The following is a 23,701-nucleotide window of genomic DNA, read 5'->3' as shown; positions in this document are numbered from 1 at the left end:
GCTATTTTTGTAAGGGGTTGTGGGTGGGTGGGGGGGGGGGGGGGTGCAGATGGTGGGGATACCGAGGTAGTCTAGCTCCTTAACTCACCAAAACTAATCTTGGAGGAGGAGAGGGGGGGTATAAAGCACTTGTGATTGAAAAGGCCTTCATTGATTGTGAAATGGACATAGAACATTCTCTGTTTAATGTCAACCTGGTTAACATGTATCCAGGCTATGTCCAATTACTTTCCCTCAGTAGCGAGTCACTAATCTCAGTCATCACATAATCTCTTAAAAATGAGCATGGTCATTATGGTTATATGGTCTTTTTCATGGATGCTCTTACTTGTAAGTGCCCCCCATCCCACTCCATGTCTTGCAACACTAACTCTATTGGGTGTTTGAATGGAGACTTGCAGAAAAGCGGTATGGACCACAGGCCTGCACTTGCACATGCTGAGGTAAAGACAATGTCATTCTGTAAGACTTTCATTGCTCTGGGTGAAATAAAGCAATTATAAACAATTCTATAAAATAGGGTAAATTAATTAATAACATTCATACATATTTGCTTTTTTCTATGAGGACGATTGCTGAATTCATCCCCACCCTTCCTCCATCATCATACCCCTTCTGTAGCTTTTGGCACTGTCAGAGATGATGACAGATTCAAGGGTCTTTAGTGGAAAACAGAGCACTTGAGATATTTTGAGGGTGTAAATGTGAGACCCCTAAGCAGAGCTCACCTGATAGAGCCCTGAGAGGTGTTATTCATCACAAGGCCCCCTTTTTTACCACATAAACGCAGACAATGAGTAGAGGAGAACGGATTCTAGAGGCTTGTACTCAACAGGCACCGGTGACAACAGAGCCCTTAATAATCTCATGACAAAAGCCAAAAGGCATCATCCTATTAACCAGTGTGCTTGGGCGCTAATATGAGCTACTGCCCAGGAGCCTTTCATACGGGTGCAGTGCTATTAAAGAGGGTCTAAAACAGCCAGCGGGAACCTAGGCCCATTCACCTTTCATCTGTGGAGCCTGTTGTTTGGTGACTATGGCGGAGGCCGACTCAAGATGTTAGTGATCTCATTACGTTGCTTGTGAGAAACAGCCCTCCAAATTTGAGCATCTCCCCTTTTTATTTTTCCTCCTTCTTTCCGCTTTCCAATCCGGGAGATTCAGCATTTTCATCCCTCGTAACAGCCCATACTCCCGATTATTACCACCGATCCGCAAATATGCTATTTTTCTGAAAAGTTTACTCATCCGTACCCCCTGTTGCACTTCTTTCTTATCGTTTCTTTTCGGAAGCGGAATATTCAAAGGGCGGGCGGGCCACGCTGAAAAGCACAGAGGCCCCCGACATCACAAAAAACGTTCAGGTTTCTCATTTAGGTGTCTTTATGCTGCTAACGCCATGTGGTCCTTGAAGGTGTTGAAAACATGGGAAGCGCCGGAGGGATCAGAGCGTTCTCATTAGCATCAGCTCAGCATTGGAGTGGCCAGGCTGTATGGTGAGGCCTACTCCTCCGCTGGGTCCAAGACAGACGCCAGTGGTGCTCCCTTCGCCTCATTGTGCTTTTGTGTCCTTTCAAGGTTGTTTTTTTTTTTGTAGGCGTCGGGTTGTTTTCCTAGGCCTGAGGTTGCCAAAAGGATCATGGGAAAAAACAATAACATAATCGCCTACTTTGACTGTAGCTTAATGGAAAATTCCTTTAATTTGTTTCAAAGTGAGTCCCTTTCACTCGATGCCTCTGTCCCCTCTTCACACCATTCTGTGTAAGGATGTACTGTAGTCTATACTTGACACGTCATAAGGAAAAGGCTCCGGAAGTCCAAATGGTCAGCAGTGGTTTGAAGTATATTACATTGCATCTTTACCACAAAGAGGAAAACTTCTACGGTGAACGTCTCTACGGATTTCCTGATCTGCGGGGTGCGGTTCACCCACTAGCAGAACTCTGAACGCAAGACAGCGTACCCAAAGCCAAGCAGTGAACCAACTCATATCAGCAAGCAGCAACGGTGGACATTGTGGATAAATAAATGGGATAATGGCAAAGTCAGTTTTTTTATATGAAGTGTGAAACAGAATTTAGAGTGACAACGTACAGAGGTGCGGCTAGCTACAGATAACCTGATATTGGCATTCTAGCTTACTTTGGGAATAAAGGGTCAAATTCCTAAGGAACAGAATATGTTTGACATAACATGACACTATAACCGAATGTCGTAGTTGTTACGTTTGTCCTTCCACTGGATAAAAAACGGAAGACAGAGCAGAAGCCCCTGACTGCCGTCAAAGACTTCAGCTAGCAGGCTACCGTTAGCTAACATTAGCTTGCTAAATAGTAATAGTGGTATGAAGACACTGGTAAATTAGCTAGTTAGGTAGTGACAATCAAGCTTTTAATTGATGATAGCAACAAATGGATGCCTTAAACTGAATGTAACCTTTCAATAACAACACCAGATATGTTTTCTAATTGAAGCCGCTTGTTGTAGGTTTAGGGAAGGTGGAAGCTAAGCTACCTAGCTAGCTACAGAGCTTGAACATAGGTGCTCCACTGTTAGCAATACTACTGAGACAAAGCAGTATACCGTGGGCACCTGCACTAGTACATTAATACTGCGTTTCAGTAATATGGAATGCCTACTGAACTTAAAAACTCTGGGGAACCTCACCTACCCCAACCTGACCCGACGACAAAATCAAGATGGCTGCTCCGCGCATCAACAGTAGGCCTAAGTAAAAGCTGTAGGAATACCGTTCATGAGCACTTCTGTATTATGTGTCTCATTAAATCAGTCGTACACACAGTACTGTACAACTTCTATCTGTGGACCTATTGCTACGGTTTTTGTTTGCACAAAATACCGCGCAATGCGTTGCCATCAACTGGCATTGCTTACAATGGCTAACTTGGCTAAAACTGGTATCGCTAAAAAAGATCAGGCCAAAGTGGATCTTTCGCCTTGTTTCTGGAACATGGTCAACTCAGGTGTGATGTCATTCCCAGCTCCAAATTCCTACTTGAGCGTAGAGGAGCATAGAGGGGAATATACTATCAGCCTCACAATGGGGATTTAAGGATATCCTGACAGACCTACAGAAGGCTAGGCTACATTGCTCCGTGGTATGTCACTTTTTGATGTTTACTGTATGATCACAAACCCTCACTCAGCCAATATTACGGTGGTAACATCACGTTCTGATACAACTGGGACGGTTCTAAGTAGTTTAAGAAGACATGATTTTGTACTGTAACTGCTTATTTGAAATGTCCGAATTTCTAAAACTGGGGCATGAAAAGCCTCATGGAACAACTCACAATTTAAAACTAGTGTCTTGTCACGGCTATTGTTGCTGTACCCCTGCAGAACATTTGTAAGAAAACTCAATATTTTGACATCCTTGTTGGTAAGTAAAAACAGTCTATGTTTCACATTCATTCAGCACAGAGCCATCTCTACACTGGCCTGAACCAGGCAAACTGAGTAATATGAAGGGGTAAGTTTGTAGAATAAAACATTCTAAAAGTCATGTTCACATGCTGTTAGTTTGAGACAACTCTAATTTTCAGCAGCACATGATTTAAGTCTACATTCATGAGAAAGACGGGGCTTTACAAAACGTTGCCAAAAGAGTCGTTGGGTTAACCTTTCCCAGTTGTAGTGAAATGGATAAAGGTCTCAGTGAACGGGTTTATCTTCTAAATCCTGGTGGTTGGCCGGGCTATCTTGGACAATGACCCCGAAGAATGTCAACAGCTCATTTCCACCTGAGCTGGAAGGAGTCATAATCTGCTATCATATCTCAAAAACACTGGGGGGGGAAAAAAACAATTTATATATACAGTATATATATATATATATTACAGCGTGTGCAACTACAGTTCGCCTGGCCATCTCTGCCTGCTCTTTATACTTGCGTTTGACTGGAAAACATTTGCCTGAGGTTTGACTAAATACTAGGGATGCACCAATGCATGGGCCGATGTTGGCCTTGTTGACTGCCATCGGCCCATCGGCAAATAAAATGACATTCACCGATGGTAGTGGCCGATGTTATGTCGCAACAATTACGTATTTTTTTGTTGCAAAACGTAGCCTACCAAGCTGCAGATTCAGAGAAGATCCGTGACGTAACGCCACAAACACACGTGTAGGCTAGTTTGCTTTCAAATTAAAGTGAAATAAAAATCGGCGTTTTGGAACCAAACACTTAATTTCTTTGTTTCCCTGGCACAAAAGGGGGGATAAAAATTAAATTAAATAAACATCGGCATCGGCTACTAAATACACTTAGGCCTACGATCCAGTCTAAGTCTATGGACAAGACATGCATTAGTGCATGGTTCATCTCTAGACACAATCCAGCCATATTTGTAAAGCAGGTGATTGTCACTTCAAGGCAAAACATGTAGGACTGACATTAGGCCTAAGCAATCAGGATCTCTGCTTGCTCTCTCTGAAATTAAGTAATCACACTCAGGAACATCCAGTTTGACTATTAATCAAATAAATAGCCACTGTACTATAACCGCCTGATCACAAACCACATGGAACCATGACACACCAGAGAGAAAGCATAAAGAGGACAGAAGGACGAGGAAATCCAAATCCAATCCAAAACACTTCCAAATATGCCATTAGTGTCGAGCAACATCCTTTCATTACCGGGTTTATCAGAGCAACCAGCCATAGAACGGAGGTTCATGCACCCTTGAGCACAAAGACTCAAGTTGTTCTACATTTACAGAATCATTTAACTTCTTTAATTATTCTTTAAATTACAATTGCAAATAAAGTCGCTGCCCATGGTAGTTATGCATGGCCTGCGAAAAGAGCAACATTTTTAATGATTACTTTCCACGTCCCTAACTAATCTCCAAGGGACGCGAAGTGAATGGAGGAAAAAAAAGGGGTGATTTTCTTCTCCTCCGCTACTTTGGTGCAGGGACCCTCAGTCGTCACCACACTGACTGCTCTGGACCAGATGTTGCAGAACTGACCAACAATTGGGCCTAAAATAGAGACGGGGGCGAGGAAGGGGGGGGCGGGGAGGTTCGAATAAATTAATTGCTAATTTCTCCGTCTTTGATGGAATTAGGCTCACTCCTTTCCCCCATGTGCTGTGTGAATGTCCATGCGTTAAACGTTTTTTCTTCTCCGCACCCGCACCCGACCCCCCCACCCCCCCCACCCCTCACTCTCCCCCCTTTGCTTTCTTGACAGTTAAGGGCCACCCAGAGTAGAACGAGTGATGCAAAACCAGGGAGTAATCCCTCTGTTTATCTGGGCTCCGAGGCTCGGCCCCAACCTCTGCCTCCATTATCCCACGGATTTAAGGCAAACTTTCATTTATTGGTTGGCCTCCGTTCTCTATTCCGAATCTGTTAGCCTGAGCTTGGGATCTCCCCCCCCCCCCCCCCCCGAGCCTCTATCCCCAATGTGAATACGATTTGCATAGAGCAACAATGCATGTTGCCGGGGCACTGATTAGTCAGTGGAGGGCCGGCAATTCGTGGTTAAGGTTAGGTTGTTCCTCATAGGGGTGCTTAGGGTTAGGTTGTTCCTCATAGGAGTGCTTAGGGTTAGGTTGTTCCTCACATGCGTGGTTAGGTTGATCGTCATATGTGTGGTTTGCTTAGGCAAGACATGGCTATGGAAGAATGTGGCCTGGGGGGGGGGGGGGGGAGGGTGCACCTGCCTGACATGGTCTGGTCCTGCTGCCAGGCCTCGCTCTGCAGAACGGGTTTTCCACCAACGCAGATGGTCGGCTATACAATTCTGCAACGCAGTCACTAAATGGGACTAATTACTACATTACGACCAATATCCTACAGTCAAAAAGTAGCTCAATTGGAATTCTACAACAAAGGCCTGTTCACATAACATGTGGATATGATGTGGATGCTCTTCATAAATCTGGTGGTGGTTCCTCTACGATGGAGCTCAACTAGATGTTGCTTGTCAGAGGTTTACGGGGAAGCGTTTGTGTGAGTGTGTTTGTGAGTGTGTGTTGTTGACCATATGTTCTGTAGGGCCCTTGGTGTGAGGCTATAGCTGTTGACTCAACAGTGCTCCAGATGAGTGTTGACAGAACGGTGGGGAACACAATGTAAAGACAGGCCTGCAGAGACCTGAAAGCCTCTTCACCTGCAGGTAAATAAGACCACCCACCCCCACATCCACATAAACGGGCCTTATCTTCCTCCTAGTGTATACACTTCCCATCACACTCAAGATAAGCACAGAGAAATTGGGTGGAGAAAGGTATACATATAGCCTCATGATGTTTGAGAAGACTGGGGTGAGAAGTGTTGGACATGCTATTGTGACTAGGGGGGGGTAAAAATGAAAATTTTTACTCCTGAATTTCATTTTGGCAAAAAGCAAAGGGAAGGGAAGGAAAGAGATAGCGGGCCGAGGGGTGGAAAGCAGAGATAGTCCTGCAGTCTGTTGACAGTACCAATTCTCTTTGCATAATTGGCTCCGCCTTCCCCATTAGCACCGGGCTGTTTGGCTCCCCAGGGCATGTGTTAGAACAAATTTGAGGAGTGTCATATTGCATGCGTTTCAACAGGGCCGGCCGGGTTAGCCTCACATTAGCTTAATGAATCAATCTGCTGGGCTAATGGTTGCGCTAACACCATTAGTCTATGGCAAGCCTCAGGATCAGGAATTCCAACAGAGGAGAACCCCCCCCCCATCTCCTTTCTTTTTTTTTTAAGCGAGGGGAAGCCAAAGCTCTTCCAAAATCTAGAAAGGTGATTTCCTTACACCTTATCTTTTATGCAATGTCCTGTTTTAATTAGCAGTATTAGTGAATTGGCGTTGTTTGGCTAAAAGCCTAAGGATTTGGGTTAATTAAACAGCACAAATAGTCCAATCCCATCACCCTATCAAACTTAATAATATACAATAGCTTAAAATATGCCGGTCAATATTTCACTGTGAGATAATAGGCTAGTAGCTGTTCTACAGGAGATGTGTTTTTTGTGTGTTTTTTTCACAAGACCGCTTGCCAATTGCATGACAATTCCTGGCATGTGGATGATCATCTGCCAAAATACACTTCAGGCTAAAGGAAATAACATTACTTAAGTAATGGAATGGCTAGTTTTGCAAGTCAATAGATGGTGATCATTAGCAGGCTCCCAGTCATTGACAATTAACTGATAGGAGCATCTGATCAGTTTACATCTCAATGGGGGTTGTTAATGGACTGCATAGCTAAAATTCAATTACACTGTCCACACATCATTGGTAAACTAAATGATTATCAATTAGGTACAGTTCTACATCCTCTCCTACCTAAGAGTATACTGTATACATTGGCTTCATCAAGTTGGTTTGTCAGCCTCTTAAAAAACACACAAAAATAGCGGAAAGCAACTGAAATTGGTCAAACTGACCTTAACAGTATCGTCTTCCACCTCACTAATTAGTGTTAATGGATTCATCAATATACATAGGTTGGTAACCAAGCAGATCAATAATATGAGACTTCTTATTTTTTTGCGCATGGGCATGAACAATTGTTCTAGTTTCAAATTAAGCATCATGTCAACTGTTTTCCAAAGACATTTGTTAAATAGATTGCAATTGCGAGTATGAAATTAAATTCAATGAAAATACAGCCAACAAACTGCAAGATGAAAGGATGCATCAAATCATGTGTTCATGTAGCTGATAATTCAATGGGCTTATTCACCATCCTATTTTTGTAAATCCAGTGTAGAGTAACAGTGCCAAAAACATTCATCAGCTGACATCAATATTGGGCAAAACAAGCAGAGCAGGCAATGCAAGGTCCAAATGATAAGGATTGGCCAGTATATCAAAATATCAATATAATTTTCCTCACTTGGCCCTATCTCCTCCAAGCACCCAGAACACCCGCCCCCAACCAACACCACCTGCCCCAGTACGCTAGCTACAACTCCCACCCCCCTCCAGTTCCCTCCCATTCCACCAAACCAATGCTTTTTATCTGCAGATTTTCAGACAATGCCTGGAGGATCCCGTTGCCTAATCTTCCCAATCCCCCATCCCTTTATCCCACTGTTAAAGAATGTTTGAAAGGGTGACACCAAAACTAAAAAAAGAAGAAGGAAAAAAACTCAGCAACATCTGGGATAGAAAAAGGGGGAATGGGTGGAGAATTAGCAAATAAACTAATAAAACCTATTTCATTACACATGATTGACTATGTTAGTGCCTTTCATGTGAAATTATGTGATATGAAGCAATGGCATTTAGGCTACTTGCATATGTGACAGACCAAGAATGTTTAAAGATTAATTATAAAACTCTGACGAATTACATGATTAAATGGATTTCATAAATATTTAATTTATATAAATACCATTGGGGAAAAATAAAGAGACATTTTGAAATGTTGAACGGTTTCAAACAATATGGCTATATTAATCATATCCATGTTCTTTATTTAGGTAATTACAAATTAAAAAGCAAGTAGGCCTATGTTCATTTTTCAATTATGTCCATACAATTTAGCATACAATACAATCTTCTGTAGAGGATTCTGTAAAGGATATGACCACTACATTAAGAAAAATATGAAAACCAAAAAACATGCAGCCAAATTATGTTAAATACTAATTTATGAACAAAATATCCAAGTTTCTTTGTCAGTCTAGAACTTCACATCAGACACCCTCTCCCACTCAGAACTTGGGAGGGTATTATGTTTAAAACACTTTATTCTTCCCTTACTTCCGAAAGATTATACTAGTTATCCCATTAAAGTTGAGTAAAAACGCCATTCTTGTGTCTTTAAGCTCTTGCATAGGAGGTCAATAAGACTATGCCTCTGCTTACAAGGTTGGTCCTGGTGTAATCTTGCCCAAGTTACATTAATTAAATGGTAAGCTTCTTTAGCAATGCGTTCCTAAAAGAACTTGGCTGATAATATACTTAAAGCGGGATGCAGGCTGTTTATTTCAAAGCCAGCAGACATTTATCCATGCCTCTCACGTACTGCGGCTTAAACCTTTGGCTAAAACCAGGGGCTTGACAATGAGCGCCGGCTGGCACAAGAAGTGAATTTCAACTTATCAAAGCAAAACATATTTGTGCTCAATACACTCGATTTGAATGCATTTTGAATGTGTCTTATACAGTTAGATCAAGACTTAGTGTGCATCTTTTTCTTTTAGTCTGCAAAAATAAAAAATGTAAAGTAAAAATAATCAAAACAAAAGTAGAAATGCTCTCATGACTTGACTACAACTTAGTCAATGAAAAGTTCTATAAAAGAATAAGGGAGTCTTTATTTTACTTCAAATCAACTTATTGCCATACTCTATGTGTGTGTGTGTGTGTGTGTGTGTGTGTGTTCCTGACCTAGGCCAAATTTTGGGGACAAATGTTGGACATGAAACCAGTTGATTGGGGATGGCATGTCAAATTGGGGACAAAACTGGTGTCCCCAATTAGGTGTTGGGGTTAGGGTGTGTGTGTATTTAAGTATTGACAGGTAAGCATCAATTTAGTAATTGCATTCAAAGAAAGTAAGTAATAAAAATAAAAAACTGAATTATTAGGCCTAATTCCTCTAATATTATTTACAGCATTATTTTTCAGTAACCCCTTTTGAGCATAACAGGTTAATTAAATGTGCTGGCTGCTCTCAGCTCTCTAGTGAGCATTGTTAGGACCCTATGGTAATTATAGTAGTTAGAGAAGGAATTCCCTAAGCAACAATGATGACATCTAACTTTTACCAATTACTAATTAATATAATGACTAATTAATATGACTGATGAATATAGAAAACAATAAAAGCAGCCACATTAACCACAAAGAGCAATGTGCAAAAGCCTTCTTAATTATGTAAATTAGCAATGTTTAATCATTCAAACCCAATTAAAAATTCCCCACATTTCTCAACTTGTTCAAATACGCAAGATATAAACTGTGTGACATAAGCGATATGCAACTCTTTTTTTTCTCTCCAGAAAAACTTCTGAATTTTACTAATAATGGAAGGAGAGTAACACCTCCAGACTTTCCCCACTAGTCCCAGCCCAGAGAGAGACTACCCCGCCTAGCAGCACCCCCTGCCTGCTTGCTCTCCAACCAGCCTCCAATCCCCTGCGGTCTATCAAATATCACCCCTCACAAATCAATTTTACACATGATCGCCCCCCCTCTCCCCCCTCCTCACCACCACGCCTGCTAGCCCCTCCCCACTAATTAAGTGCCCAAATTAGCATATATATGATATCAACGGTAAACATCACTCGGCTGGTAATTCACAAACGCTCCTGGATAATAGGAGGGTTGAACACCTATTAACCCTGGGCCAACAGCACTGAGGCAAGCTGGGACATTCCCTAACCTTCCTGCATCTCCCAGGATACCTTGGAGAATCCGCCATCATGTGTGATGGTCAATGAATCTACGTATCCTAGAGTAATTGTGACACAACCACATTGATTTCGTATCCAAACTGGATCGATTTTCACATACTTACGGACACTCTGAGAAAATACACCTCATCGACACATGTTTACCTTTTCCTGTGGAAAGGGCACTACATGGACTAATATGAAACCAGAAGAACAATTATTAACAATATACACACAAATGTGTTTAGATATCAGGTCACATTGAGACGAGGATGCATGCAGTCTGGCTTAGGGAGTCATCAGGCCCAATGGAACCAGCGGCGCCACAGTCCCCTCAGCATAGCAACAATCGCAGGCCAGGGTGGGAAAGAGGGGGTGGAGGTTCCCCCCCGTAGCCTCCCCCAAAGCCCTATTCTCTGGCCTCAAGGGGAATCGGGGAGGCCTCCCTCCCTCCCTCTCCTCATTCCTCATGGGGACGGGGGAAAGTGTTTATCCTCCTTTAGCCCCCAAAAAACCCCACAAAGAAACATTCAAGGCCCTGAGACTTTCCATAGAATTGGAGTGTGAAGAGTTGAAATGTATAGAGGATGGGAACTACTACAGTATATTTAGATAGAACTCCCTCAATGGGGCGGCAAAAACAGCAACAATACCAGCTGGTGAATTAATTCACAGTTTGTCCTTATAAAAGCACAAAGAGACGGGGGATTTGACAAAGGAAATAAGTTCAAAAATCAATTTACCTGAGCCCTGCAAGGCTCTGTATACACACACACACACACACACACACACACACACACACACACACACACACATAACCCCCCCCCCCACACACACGCAAACAGGCACACAAACAGACACACACTGACTGTCCTTGGGGCCTCTTCACCTAAATCCTCCTTTTACCAAAAGGTCACGGTCAAAGCGACTGGGAATAGGATAAAGTTGCCAGAAGATGCTGGTCTGTGGTCGGTTTAGCATTCCCCCCTAGCGGAGAAGGTTAGGTTTGGGGAAGGGGGGTGAGCTGATCCCAGATCTGTGCCCACGGGCAACTTCCACCCAAAGCATCCGACTGCTGCTGAGCAGTGCCGAGGAGTGGGATTAGGCCTGTTCATGGGCTTTACTGGTCTTTAATCTCTAATCCAAAACCATAATATACACCGCACCATCCCTGGCAGTCGCTCATTGGAATATGAGATAAACCCTGACTCAAAGCACTTTGGTGTCAAATAGTGTTTGTTTAAAATCCCCAAAGACATGAGGGTCTGGTGGTGCAAGCAGCCACCGAACACAGTACATAGGGTTTAAGAGTGTCAAGAACAGGGTTGAATCACATAACAGGGGTGAGTCACATGACTCAGTAGCGCAGCCTAAAAGGCTTTCAATGGAAGCTTTCAATTTGATGGGAGCTGATATACCAGTCATCCTGCTGACGCAGCTCAGACGCACGGATGCTGAAAGACTTGTCTGGTCCTTAGGGCCCAGGATTGCTGGCAAAGGGAGTACAAGGAAAGTCCTCTGAAAAACAATGCTGGTATGAGAGTCCTCGAGCAATGAAGCTCTTGGTTGGGTACTGTTGCAGACAGTCAACTCAAAGATGCTTCAGTCCCAATCGACCATGCGTGATCGGCCATTCACATTTTTTTGTTTGGTTTGTTGACCTGAAGCGGTAAGAGGGTCCTACACTCATCTGACGGGAGAGACGAGGTCTGAGTTCCCGGGGAGCAGACGGTCAGTGGTGTGCCGGTCTGACAGACCAGAGTGTTAATGGTGATTGATGGCTGGTTAGTGACGAGCGTCCACCGTGTTAGAGTCCACAGTAGAATGGGCAGGTTACAGAGGTCACAGATGACTGTTTCCTTTTCAAGAGAGCTCGTTCAGCGACAACAAATAGGAGCTAATTAACAAGCTGATAGTGTCGCTCAATTCACACATGAACGATGAAAGAGAAACAGCTAAAAATAGACCTGGTAGCAGATTGGTTTCTCTGCTCACATTTTTCAATACGGTCTAAATCGCATTAACGCAAGGCTGTATTGGGGAAACGTTATCTCAAATAGTGAAAATACAAGGAGCTGGGGAGACGGGCTGAATTCTCCAGGCTGAATCTTAAACAGCGCTGGGCATGGATATGAAGATTGGTCGTTCTTCTGTAACACTGGCCTGGCCATGGGTGAAGTGTCATTAATCCCGCCGTGTGAGTTGAGGGAGTCCCAATTCGCCCTAATGAGGTAAACAAAAATGGCCGACAGAAATTCAATAAACATGCCCAGGCCTGGGTGGGTGCGTTTGGTATCCCAGGGAGGTAATTCACTACAGAAACTAAAGGGCTGTTTGCAACCATTACTGAAAGGCACTTTATGACAAAAAAAAGGCCATTACAAGTCATCAACAGTTAAATGAGGCTCTGCATTAAAGTGTGTGGACACAAAAAAGACACTTACCAAATCCTGAATCACAAAACAGATACCGTGAAAGACGTGAGAAATATATTTGTTGACCTCCCTGGTGTCACAGTAGTTGAACATTTTTGATAAGTTTTAGACGTAGACATACATTTCATCATGGCCAGATAGTGTTCTGTTATATCAGTATAACAACATGATGAAAAAAACCCTCTGAAGAAGGCTCTATGCCGAAACGCGTCAGCATGATTGTACTGTGATGTGAGCCAATAAAGAGGTGGGATTTTAGTATTTTTGTCCTCCTTCACTGGAAACTGAGATGTGCTACCGTGCCATATCTTCTGGTAACAAACATGATAAAACAATGACCAGAGGGAATTGAAACTCCAGTGACTTTCCACAAATCACCCTATTTTTTTGACCAACTAGGAGCGAGGCAATTTGAAGCAATTTAGCTCTATCTCTAGCGCTTAACAATGCAAGCACAGAAAACTAATTAGGTACATTTCTCCCATTTCCATGTTAATGTTGTTTGTTGCCATTGTTTGGCCACACAATGGGCTGAAATGCTAATGAGGGAGTCGTGATAACAGCGTCCTAATGGGGGTCTGCTCACAGCTATTAGCCCAGAGGCGTTGGTGCTGCCCTCCCCTCGGGGAGTCAGGCTTTCTAAGGGCCTACTATCTGGGGTCTTGGTGGAGGGCAGGTTACAACGCAAAGAGAGAGAAACCCAACCGTAAACAAATCCCTCTGTCCTGAATGACACAGGTTCATCTTTCGTGATCAGATAGGAGTGATTGTGCATTTGTGTGTGAGTTTGTGGGTAGAGGGGGTGGTGGTGAGTGTCAGAGAGAGAGAAGGAGAATAAGTGTGTGTGTGTGTGTGTGTGTTCGCGCGCGCGTGCGTGTTGGGGTGTTGGTGTGTGTGCGTGTGTGTGTGTTTGTGTGTGTGCGTATGTGTGTGTGTGTGTGTTTGTGTATGTGGGTGTGCATTAATTCTCACTTATCACCATTTCCCTTCCACACAAACATGCCCATCACCAGTTCATCTACGCCCCTAAGATCAAATACAAACATGGGTGAAGCTTATGGCAAACAAGCGCTTTAAGGCCAGTCAGCCTGGATCGACACTCACCTGATCAGTCATCATTCACACTGCAGGATTCCATTACCCTGTTAGAACAAGAGAGAGAGAGAGAGCTACATATGGTTATTCTGCTATGAGATTAACATGAGGTCCTTTATCAAGCATTTGCATTGCTAACACACAGTACATCTTCACCCCGGGGTTAGGATAAGGCAGAGTGACAGCACATTTGGTTGTGCAGTTCTGAATAGATGAACAATATTACAACACAACAAAAAAAATAGGTTTCAGGCGGCGTTTAAGTGACAGTTCTTCAGTGATGTAAAAATAACAAAGCCCATCAAAATGTCCCAGCGTATGAAAAATTGCCAGCCTCTCATCCCTCTCTGAGCTCGCTGAAGAGTGCATTGTCATGAACTCGCGTCTGCGTGCGCGCGTCCCCCTATTGGCGGGGTGGCCCCGTGCGGCCGTCGAGGTGTCAGCTTTGAGGAACGTGACGCCTGTGAAGCTAATAACGCTCTAATCCCAGGCCGCCAACCCCCCCTGCCCCCCCCCCCCCCCGCCCCTCCCTCTCTGGCCCACGGGGGGCGCAGTGAACACCGAGGGAGAGGGGAGTGGGGGGGGGAGGGGTGGAGAGAGAGAGAGAGAGAGAGACGGGCCGCTTATCACCGCTCTCCAGACAGTGGCCCCGGATCAATGAACGTGTGCCGCGATCAATGCATCTGATAAGGAATTAAGACGAGAGAATAAACTGTACATGCTATCTGGAGGGGGGGGGGGGGGGGGGGCTCGCTACATGGCCTAATTATGATGCGGCGTGTGTGTGTGTGCTGATGATACGGCGGCGGCGCAGGGTGGCGGTGGGGGGGGGGTTGGAGAGACGGGGAGGGCCTAGGGGGCGGTATGAGGGCTGCTGGACCCAACCGTCTTATGGGGGGGGGGGGGATATAATTCCTAATGTGACAACAACACCATAGAGGTCTGAGACATGATAAAAGACAGCGATACTGAAATGATAGCGGTCCGAATGGGTAAATTCAGTCAGAAATATACAAATGGCCTCATTCTTCCGTTATCACGGGAGGTAAAACAGCATAATCTGTCTACAGAGGGGAGGAAAAAATAAACAGACATCATCGCACGCCTTTTTCATCTCCCTCCCCGTGGAAAAAGGTCAAAGTGAGGAAGAGAAATGTTCCCGCGTCCGTCGCCGTAGTTATCCCAGTGGGCCGGCCGGGTGGGACGCCGCCGCATGGCGCTCTGGGGCCTGACGGCTTGATCGGCGGCGCCCGCTGGGTTTCAGCCTATCGGGAGGGGGGGGCATCGTCTCTCCGGCCCGGCCTCTGGCGCTTTTGGCGAAAAAACCCTTTGATCTCCCTTCAAGCCGATCCGTGAACATCAACTGACGGGGCGGCACGAAACATCCCCGACGCCCGGGCCGTGGCGGGGCCCTCGGTCCCCGGACGAAACTATGCGGCCTTCATTTAGGGCAGATTCCTCAACGGAGAGAAGAAGAAGGTGGGGGGGGGGGGTCGGAGGAGGGAGGGGAGGGAGGGAGGGAGGGAGGCACGGAGCGGAAACCTGCCTCCATAATTCTGAGAAAGATACAGAGGGGCCTGGGTGACAGAATATTCCATGGTGGCTTTTTAAAAATGCACTACTTAAGGAGAGAAATTGCTTGACTGCCTTTGAGGAGGAGAGAGGATAATAGGCTCCTTGGTGTGTTTGTTTGCACCGTGGCCCAGCCTGGCGTACGGTGACCTGGGAGAGGTCTGCTGGCCTAATTGGCCTGTCTAAATGAGGGAGTTTCCAGCCAGCATGACAAACCAACAGAACAAAGACTTCTCTCTCCGTTTCTCCCTTATTTTTATTATTATTATTATTTATAATTCATTACTTTATGACATGAGAATCACTGAAAGGCAGGTTATTAATACTCCCATGGATGAGCACATTTAGACAGAAAGTCATATCAAAGTATTAAGAACACAGAAGAAGAAAGTCGAGGTGGTGGTACGTGTCAAATCACGTCCTTGAGGAGGGAATGTGATAATCCCATTGAAGTCATTTGCAGCAGGGGGACATTTGGAAATGCCTCATGGTCTGTTAGGGAGCGGAGGAGAAGACCTAAAAGGCCAGGTGTCAATTTGTTTTGGAGCGTTTCTTCCAGAGGAGACAAAAATGTGATTCTCAAACGAAGCAGAGCAGAGAGAGTGGGTGATACTTCAAAGGCTTTCTGCACAGCCTGCGCCCACCCCCCAAACCCCCACCCCGTTTTTGACAGCGAGGTCACTGTCAACCTTGACAAGTCACCATTCCGCCATTAGATTAGGGGCGTGGAGTGTGTGAGTGTGTGTGTGTCTGTGTGGGGGTTGGGGGGGGGGGCTAGGGGCTGTCGTCGGTGAAAATCAAACAGAGCCCAATTAAACTGATTCTAACTTCCAGTGATCAGGAGGAGGCTCACCTGGACTCAGCCCCTCCCCAGCGCATGCCTTCGCCTCCCTGACCGCTCCAGCCCCTAATTGCCCTGACCAAAAACCTTGGGAATCTGCCGCTCCGATGTGCTAACAGCCCCTTGAGCACCGAGGGCAAATTCCCATTCCACCCAGGGTCTCCGGAGCAATTTTGGCTTTGCGTTTAACAAGGGAGTTTGCTCACTCAAGACACTGCCGGGGTGAAATAGTTCAATCTTTGTTTTTTTTAACGCATCGATAACAGCCGAGACCCAAATTGACCATCTCTTCAAACACGTTTAAACGAATCAAGACAAGGGTCGCCATCGCTTTAAATGACTGTCCGCTAATTACCCACGCCCTCAGAGCGGGTCCCCGGTGTTACCCGCTATCAAAGACTTCCACAGAAAACAGTGGGCCCACGCATGGATGGAGAGAGAGAGAGAGGGAGAGAGGGACAGAGGGAGGGAGAGAGAGATAAATTAGTGTAGTCACATCAAAAGGGTACCGAGCAGGAGTCCGGTTTAGCACAATGGGCCACAATTAGCATGGCACATGAGCAGCACATGGCAGGGGCCACCCCCTCACTGGGTCTGTTTGGGACACACAAGGCCCGGCTCTGGTCCTCGCCGTCGTCTGGAGGTTGGGCTTGACAGATGTTCTTTGTGCTGCATGGCCGGCAGGCCTCGCTGAAAGTACTGTTACGGTGCTCCTGTCGTGGGATGACGTTTCAGTTTGACCTTTGGAATAGCATGAGCTCTCTATTAATAGGTGTATTCCCCTCCAAAAAGAGGTTTATTAAGGTGAAATGGGAGTTTTTCTCAATCCAGTTCCATGTAGCGGTCCTTCCTAATTGCCCCGGGTGCATGGATGTTCTGCATTCAGCCATGGCATGAGTCCCAAGCAATTTATCTGGAATTAACTGCAGTCCTCTGCTCTGTATTTCAACCCTGTTAGTCTACACTCAAACACAGGGAGCACTGCTACAACGGACGTGTTATCTACTGCAGACAGCAAACTTGCGTTCACATTACTACAATGTGTTATTTCTGATTAAGCATTGACATTTGCCTTAAAAAAACATCATCATTCTCATTTTGCGGTAATAAAAAAAAGAATATAGCCCTGTAGGCATACTTAGTCTTAAGAGCGAACACTCAATGAAATAAACGGATTAGGAGAATATGCCTCATCATGAGAGAGGTCATGTGTTCAAACAAGTGCATTGCCACGGATAATGTCAAACATGATATTAATTGAGCACTGCTTTGATGCCTTATCGAGCTCTGGATTAGGGAACGGGGATGTCGGATGGGTCGGTCTGAGCCTGGTGGAGAGATGGGAGACAGAGAAAGGGGCTGAGGGTGAGCTTTTGTCCCTGCGAGCTAGGATTCTGCAGTGTAATCTGGTTACGCCACACAAACGTCTATGGCGCTATGCTCTGGTGAAGAATTATCATTTTTTAAATAATTTAGACGTGAAGTAAACACACACACAGGCGCGCACGCACACGCGCACGCAAAACGACATCAGCGGTAGGTCGCTAGTGCACAGTATGAGGAGAGACTTAAAAGTCCATAAATAGCAGTGAATGCTCATCTTTTCTCTGACACTGATATGAGAGCCTTGTGTCAACGGCTTTGGGGGACTAAAGATTCAGATGTTAAGCTGCTGGCTAATGCCCCCTGTTGGTCGCCCAAAGTCATTTGTGTTTGAGGTGACCATGACAGGCCAGGGAATGGAAAACCAGAGATGACATCAATGAGGGAAGAGAGTTTTTGTGCAGCTAACAGCCCAGTCCCAGTTGGCCACTGACTGAGATTGGCATCCAATCAAGGATACATGTGACCAGGAAGCTACACAGAAGAGTACTAATATATATATATATATAGTATTATATATATGCACCCCCATACATTTCTCACTAAATATTGATCTTTTTTACCCTCTTGAAGGAGCCCCAGACATGTCACTTGTACATATCACATTATATCACATGCACATCATATTATATCACATACAAATCACATGTACAGTACGGGGGACAGGTTCCCTGTGAGAAGAACATGTAAAATGTTTAATGTGTGAAATCTGTTTATCAAATAAATTAATTCCCTTGGCAATATTGAAGCTGTTCGATCAACCTCCCGAGAGGGAAAAGGGCAAGTCTCAATAGAAAAGCTGTTTCAAAACATAGCATTCCTGAACGACAACGCTAGACAACTAGCAGATAAAAGCTGACGTTATGGTTTCACTCTATTGGGATCAGTTCCTTGTCCCTCTGTGGGGGGGGTTTGAGATGTGAAGCCCTTGAAGGTCAGACTAGGCTATAACCTTGGTGTAACGTGGATGATCTGAAAGAGGTCAATTTGTGATCTGTGAATCTTGAGGATCACGTTAGCAAAATAAAGCATCTAACAAACACGTTCAAACATTAGAACTGCACATTGTCAGCCATACTGTACTGTATATAAGCCTGGATATCATCTAAGTAATGAGTACCCTCATAGTCGTCATGAATATCCTTCATGAATTTGAAAATCATGAAAATTCAGCATACGTGCCATACGTGTTGTATCTCATTACTTAGCGCAATCAGCACTTAAGATGATATCACATGTGTGTGCCATTATATGTGGAAGATGACCTCATCATCATAGTGTTTATGGATCACTGGGCCGATGGCCCTGATTTCTGCTATTGAATTATGGGAAATTCATTCTTTTTATTGAAGGAGTGGCTTCCAAATCCAATAAGGGGGTAAGCGCTCCTCCACGCATCGCGGCGGCCCTCACGCCGTCTCCCGTATGGACACAGCAGCTGACACGGCAGAGACGTCATTCATATATGATGTGATGATCTTCACCAAATGTTTACTACTTTAATAGGTGAGGACCAATTTATAAAGACAATAAGCATTACATGCACATCATCAGTCACCACACTGAAAGAAATCTCTGTTGGCATAGTTCTTGAGAAGACCACGTTTGATGTTGGAACAGCACAGCAGACAGCCACTAATCAAAACAACCTGTCCCACAGAAGAAATGACATGACTAAGATGTGATTGAATGACTTCTCTTTGAGCACCTAATAGAGCAACCACCCAGAGATAGAAAAGTGTTTGCATATCGCTTCAATGGCAGAAGATTGCAGAAGATAAGAATGCATGTTGACTAAGACGTATCTTCGGGGAGCCTTGCAGCATGTAATGAAGAGGGCAAAAGTCGGACGGAGCACCCAGCGATACCCTGGTGGCGGGCGGCCTGTTCCGCTCACTCGCAAGATGAAAACTGATTCATGAAGAAAAGGTCAGCTCATGTCTAATGTAGCAAGGGAGAGAGGGAGCACTTGCAGTAATTTAATTAAAATGTGATAATGAGCACTTCAGTTCATGAGGAGGCTAAAGCCTCCTGGGTTAAAGGTGCGGTGTGTATTCCTCTGGATGTCTCCGGCCCCAGGAGCAGGATTGATCTTTGGGGTGGGTTGCAGAAGAGTCTGGCCTCCCCTGGGCTTAAGGGCCACACACCTGTGTGTGCGTCAGGGCCGGATAAGCCCAGATTAAGCTAAAGTTACCCGCTCTCTCCCAGCAATGTCATTCAAAACCTCAACAGCGACCACGCCGGGGACAAAGCGCCTTTTGGGGCCGTCCTAATAAACGCCATTAGCTTTGAGACATCAAACATGGAGGATTATGGGATTTTCTGGCAAAAAAAAAAAAGATGGAGGGTCCGGGGGACTCCCTCACTCGAGCGTCCTTTCTCTCCAGAGATTATGCTACAATTTGTTTTCCTTTTTCCGCCATTTTGTACATCCCCTCCTCTTTTGCAGATTCCAAAAAAAGCCTGTACAGTAATCCCCTGCAGATGAAACTAAGGACCAAAAAGGAAGATTACACAGGGCTTTGTAACCCGTTCCTATACTGATGTGCGTGGGTATTGAGATCTTTAAGCACTTGAACTGGGACGAGACACACACACACACACACACACACACACACATACACCGACACAACACACACTTACTGTATCCAGTTCGTGTGCCGCTTCTGTTTACTGAAAACACCAGTTTGGAAATATGAACACCGCAGAGTTAGACACCGCAGACGCTGAAGTCAAGAAGGGGATTGAAAGAGGGATTATGCTGGGGAAGGGGGGACAAAAAAAACGTGTGTTGAATGACGAGAACTGCCACGTCAATCTGACATGCCCTGCTTCTTTGCATTCGCACAAGGAGGCACATAACTGTGTTGAAGGGCTCTTTTATTCCTGGAGCTTGAGCTTCAGAGTCCCTCTTTGGTGTAGCAGTGGGTTCAGAACCGGGCCGAGAAAGGACGATTTCTCCATCTGCCTCTCTTTCTTCTCTTCAGTCGTTCCCCAGCAGACTGTGGGAACACACTAGGCACGTTCTTTATGAATTCAGAGTGGTGAGCCGGGGGAAGACGAGTGGTCTATGAAACTGTTACATTAAACAAAACTCCACAGCTGTGGTAGGAATCGTATTCCTATGACCGAAAGCAGACTACCTCCACATATCATCATGAGCATCTCCGAAAATTTCCAAGATCGCTTACCACAAAAACAAAAGAGGGGGGAAAAGGGAACTGTTGAACAGTCGGGCTCTAACCCTGAGGATTATTCTCCTAATGTTACATGGATTAGCAGCAGCCCAACCTTTGACTCTGTTAGGGAGGTCTGGACTTCTGACTCTGTTAAAGCAATGATGACTCTGTCGAAAAGTCTTCCATAGGAATATAATAAGGGCTCACTTCAACACTGGTGCCCACTGTGTCCTCCTGCTACAGGTGACCCGGAAAGGGTTCAGCTGGGAATCAGACTGACAGACCGCTAGCTTTGACAGACCAGCATAGAGGCCCTCCCTCACAGTACGAGGAGCTGGATGAAATCTGACCAACAGGGTGACAACAGATGGGAACAATGGAGGCAGAATCAACATTTAGGCGGGATGCACAAGTCTGTCTGAGCTCAAAGATCAACATGTCCGCCAACTGCCTTCTGTGCTAAATGAAGAAATAGGATTCAGTTTTGAATGATCAAAGGCCGTGGTGCAATATACAGCACTGGGCCAGCTGCTAGGAAAGGTAGCTAAACTGCACTGCTATAATCCTGGGAGCATGATGGACAGATCTTTTACTTAACTAAATACATCCCATGTTCTAACATCTTGTAACCCTATGGATTAGATAGGAGTGGTAAATAAATCAGATAAGGTTTAGCTGGGGATATTATATTATCACCCCCAATCAAACGGATGAATGACTGAGGGAAACGTTCAATGTATATCTCTTCAATAAAGGATTAGCCGTTTCAAAAATATTCCTCTTTTTTACTTTGAGATGACAGCTGCTAGGGCAGTTTTCTTTTTCCCTATCATTTCACTAAAAGCTGGCGGTGATGGTTTCTTTTTTTACACACACACACACACACACACACACACACACACACACACACCCCTCGTAAGCGTGGTCTTCTGGCGGTGGAGTCATCAACACTCAAACCACGTTCAGAGGAGGTTGCATCTGCCGGTCGCCTCTCCCGATGTTGCGAAGGCCTCTTCTCTCTTAATCCTCTTTGACTTTATTCATGCAAAGGTCATCTCTGATTCCCCAAATGGAGGAGGCGATGGGCTGCAGCCGGCCTACCAGACAAGACAGAAAAGGCATAGCAGTGCCTGGGAGAGGAGGAGGGACTTAGAGGGGGGGGGGGGCATCATTGGTTGTGCTTTTTAGATGTGTTGGTCGCATCTAAAAAGGCAGCACCACTAAGAACCTGGGCCTTCGAAGTGGCAAATTTGGAACTGAGCCAGGCAAAACCATTTGCCGGAAAACAATATTGTTAAGGAAATGGATGATTATGCATGTGTAACGTCAGACAAAGCCACACACCAGTAGCCAGCGAGGGAGCTAGGCCGGGACGCCACGAGAAAAGTTGAAGCTCCAAAGAGGAGGACAAACGAGAAAAGGTCACTCCTAACCAGAAACAAAGTACTAATTAAGAGGAGCCAGTCCACTGCGTTCACGTGGAGGTCATTAAAAAGCCTTCACCTGTCATAAGAAACCTTGTGTCAAGATCTCCCGTGAATTGTATAGAAAACCCATCGTTGTTCCACTTCAAGAGTTTTTACCAGGCCCAATGCAGGTTATAGGCACAGATCAGCTTAGCCCGACAAGATGGAAGTACGGAGAGATTGCTGACAGTGTGAAACAATGCAAGAGGATTAATTTTGCCGGAATGTACTGGTCAGAGCTTCAAAAGAAACCCGCGCGAGTTACCGGTTCGGTATGTTTGCCGCATTGTTTGCTCTTGGTGCAGTTATGGCGCGATTACATTCACAGATAGACGGGCTTCGGGTTCCTACAGTGATATCCGATGACAGCTTTGTCAAAGAAAACGGGTTCCCGTTTCCAGCAAACCTCTTTTCTTCCCCTTTTTTAAAGCACTGCGCCCTGTTAATCGGCGGTTGGTGTAATTTGTACTCGCCAAGATCTTTTCACAACCACGTGGCGTTTCCCCCCCCCCTTTTATTTGCTCGCATTGTTGGGTTTTTTCTCCTCCTCTTCTCAGCATCCCTCTCTCTCTCTCTCTCTCTTTCTCTCCTCGCGCCTGATTGTTTGTGGTTTAATCACAGCTTATTCCCGGGCCGGTTTCCTTTCCTTGTGTTTTCGTTTCCTCCCCCCTCGTCTCTGAGGTCTTGTTTTCTGTTCGTGCCGTGGCTCTTTTCATGTGTCCCTCGCCGGCGGAAATCAACGCTCAGCCGCGCGGCGGGAGAAGAACCAAACAAACAGACAAACACCAGCCACGGAGCAGATGCAAAGAAATGACTCCCAACAAATTATTCCATCCAACGAAAGAGAGAGAGAGAGAGAGAGAGAGAGAGAGAGAGAGAGAGAAAGAAAGAGAGAGAGAGAGGGGGAGAGCTGGTGAAGGGTACTGTGTGTCTTCATTAATGCGTCTACAAACAAGAATGGTTTTCAATGTGGTTTTCACTCTATAGACCACACATAAATAGATACAGCTGGACAGACGGTTGTCCCACTCATAGAGGGCTGTTATAGTGCGCCTTCATACCAGCACACACCTCCATTACTCCCATTCTCTACAGATGGAAGTTGCCAAACAATCTTATCACGGCGGTCCCAGGCCCCGACGCACTGAAAGGACTCCTGAGGGTTGCACTGACGTGCGGATGATGGCCCGTGGTGGCGTGGCCTGTGCCACGTAGTCTACTGTACCCCGCATAGATAACAGCCTGGCCGCGCCAGAGAAACTCGGACGGAATTAGAAAGCTGCCCTGGTATAATGAGAGGAGTGGAGGGAGAGGGGAGGAGAGGAGAGAGGACAGGTGTGTCAGGGGGAGCTGGCTTTATCAC

This window comes from Borostomias antarcticus (genome assembly GCF_949987555.1).
Source record: "Borostomias antarcticus genome assembly, chromosome: 7".
Lineage (NCBI taxonomy): Eukaryota > Metazoa > Chordata > Actinopteri > Stomiiformes > Stomiidae > Borostomias > Borostomias antarcticus.
The sequence above is the reverse complement of the archived record's forward strand: the minus strand, read 5'-3'. Positions refer to the sequence as shown.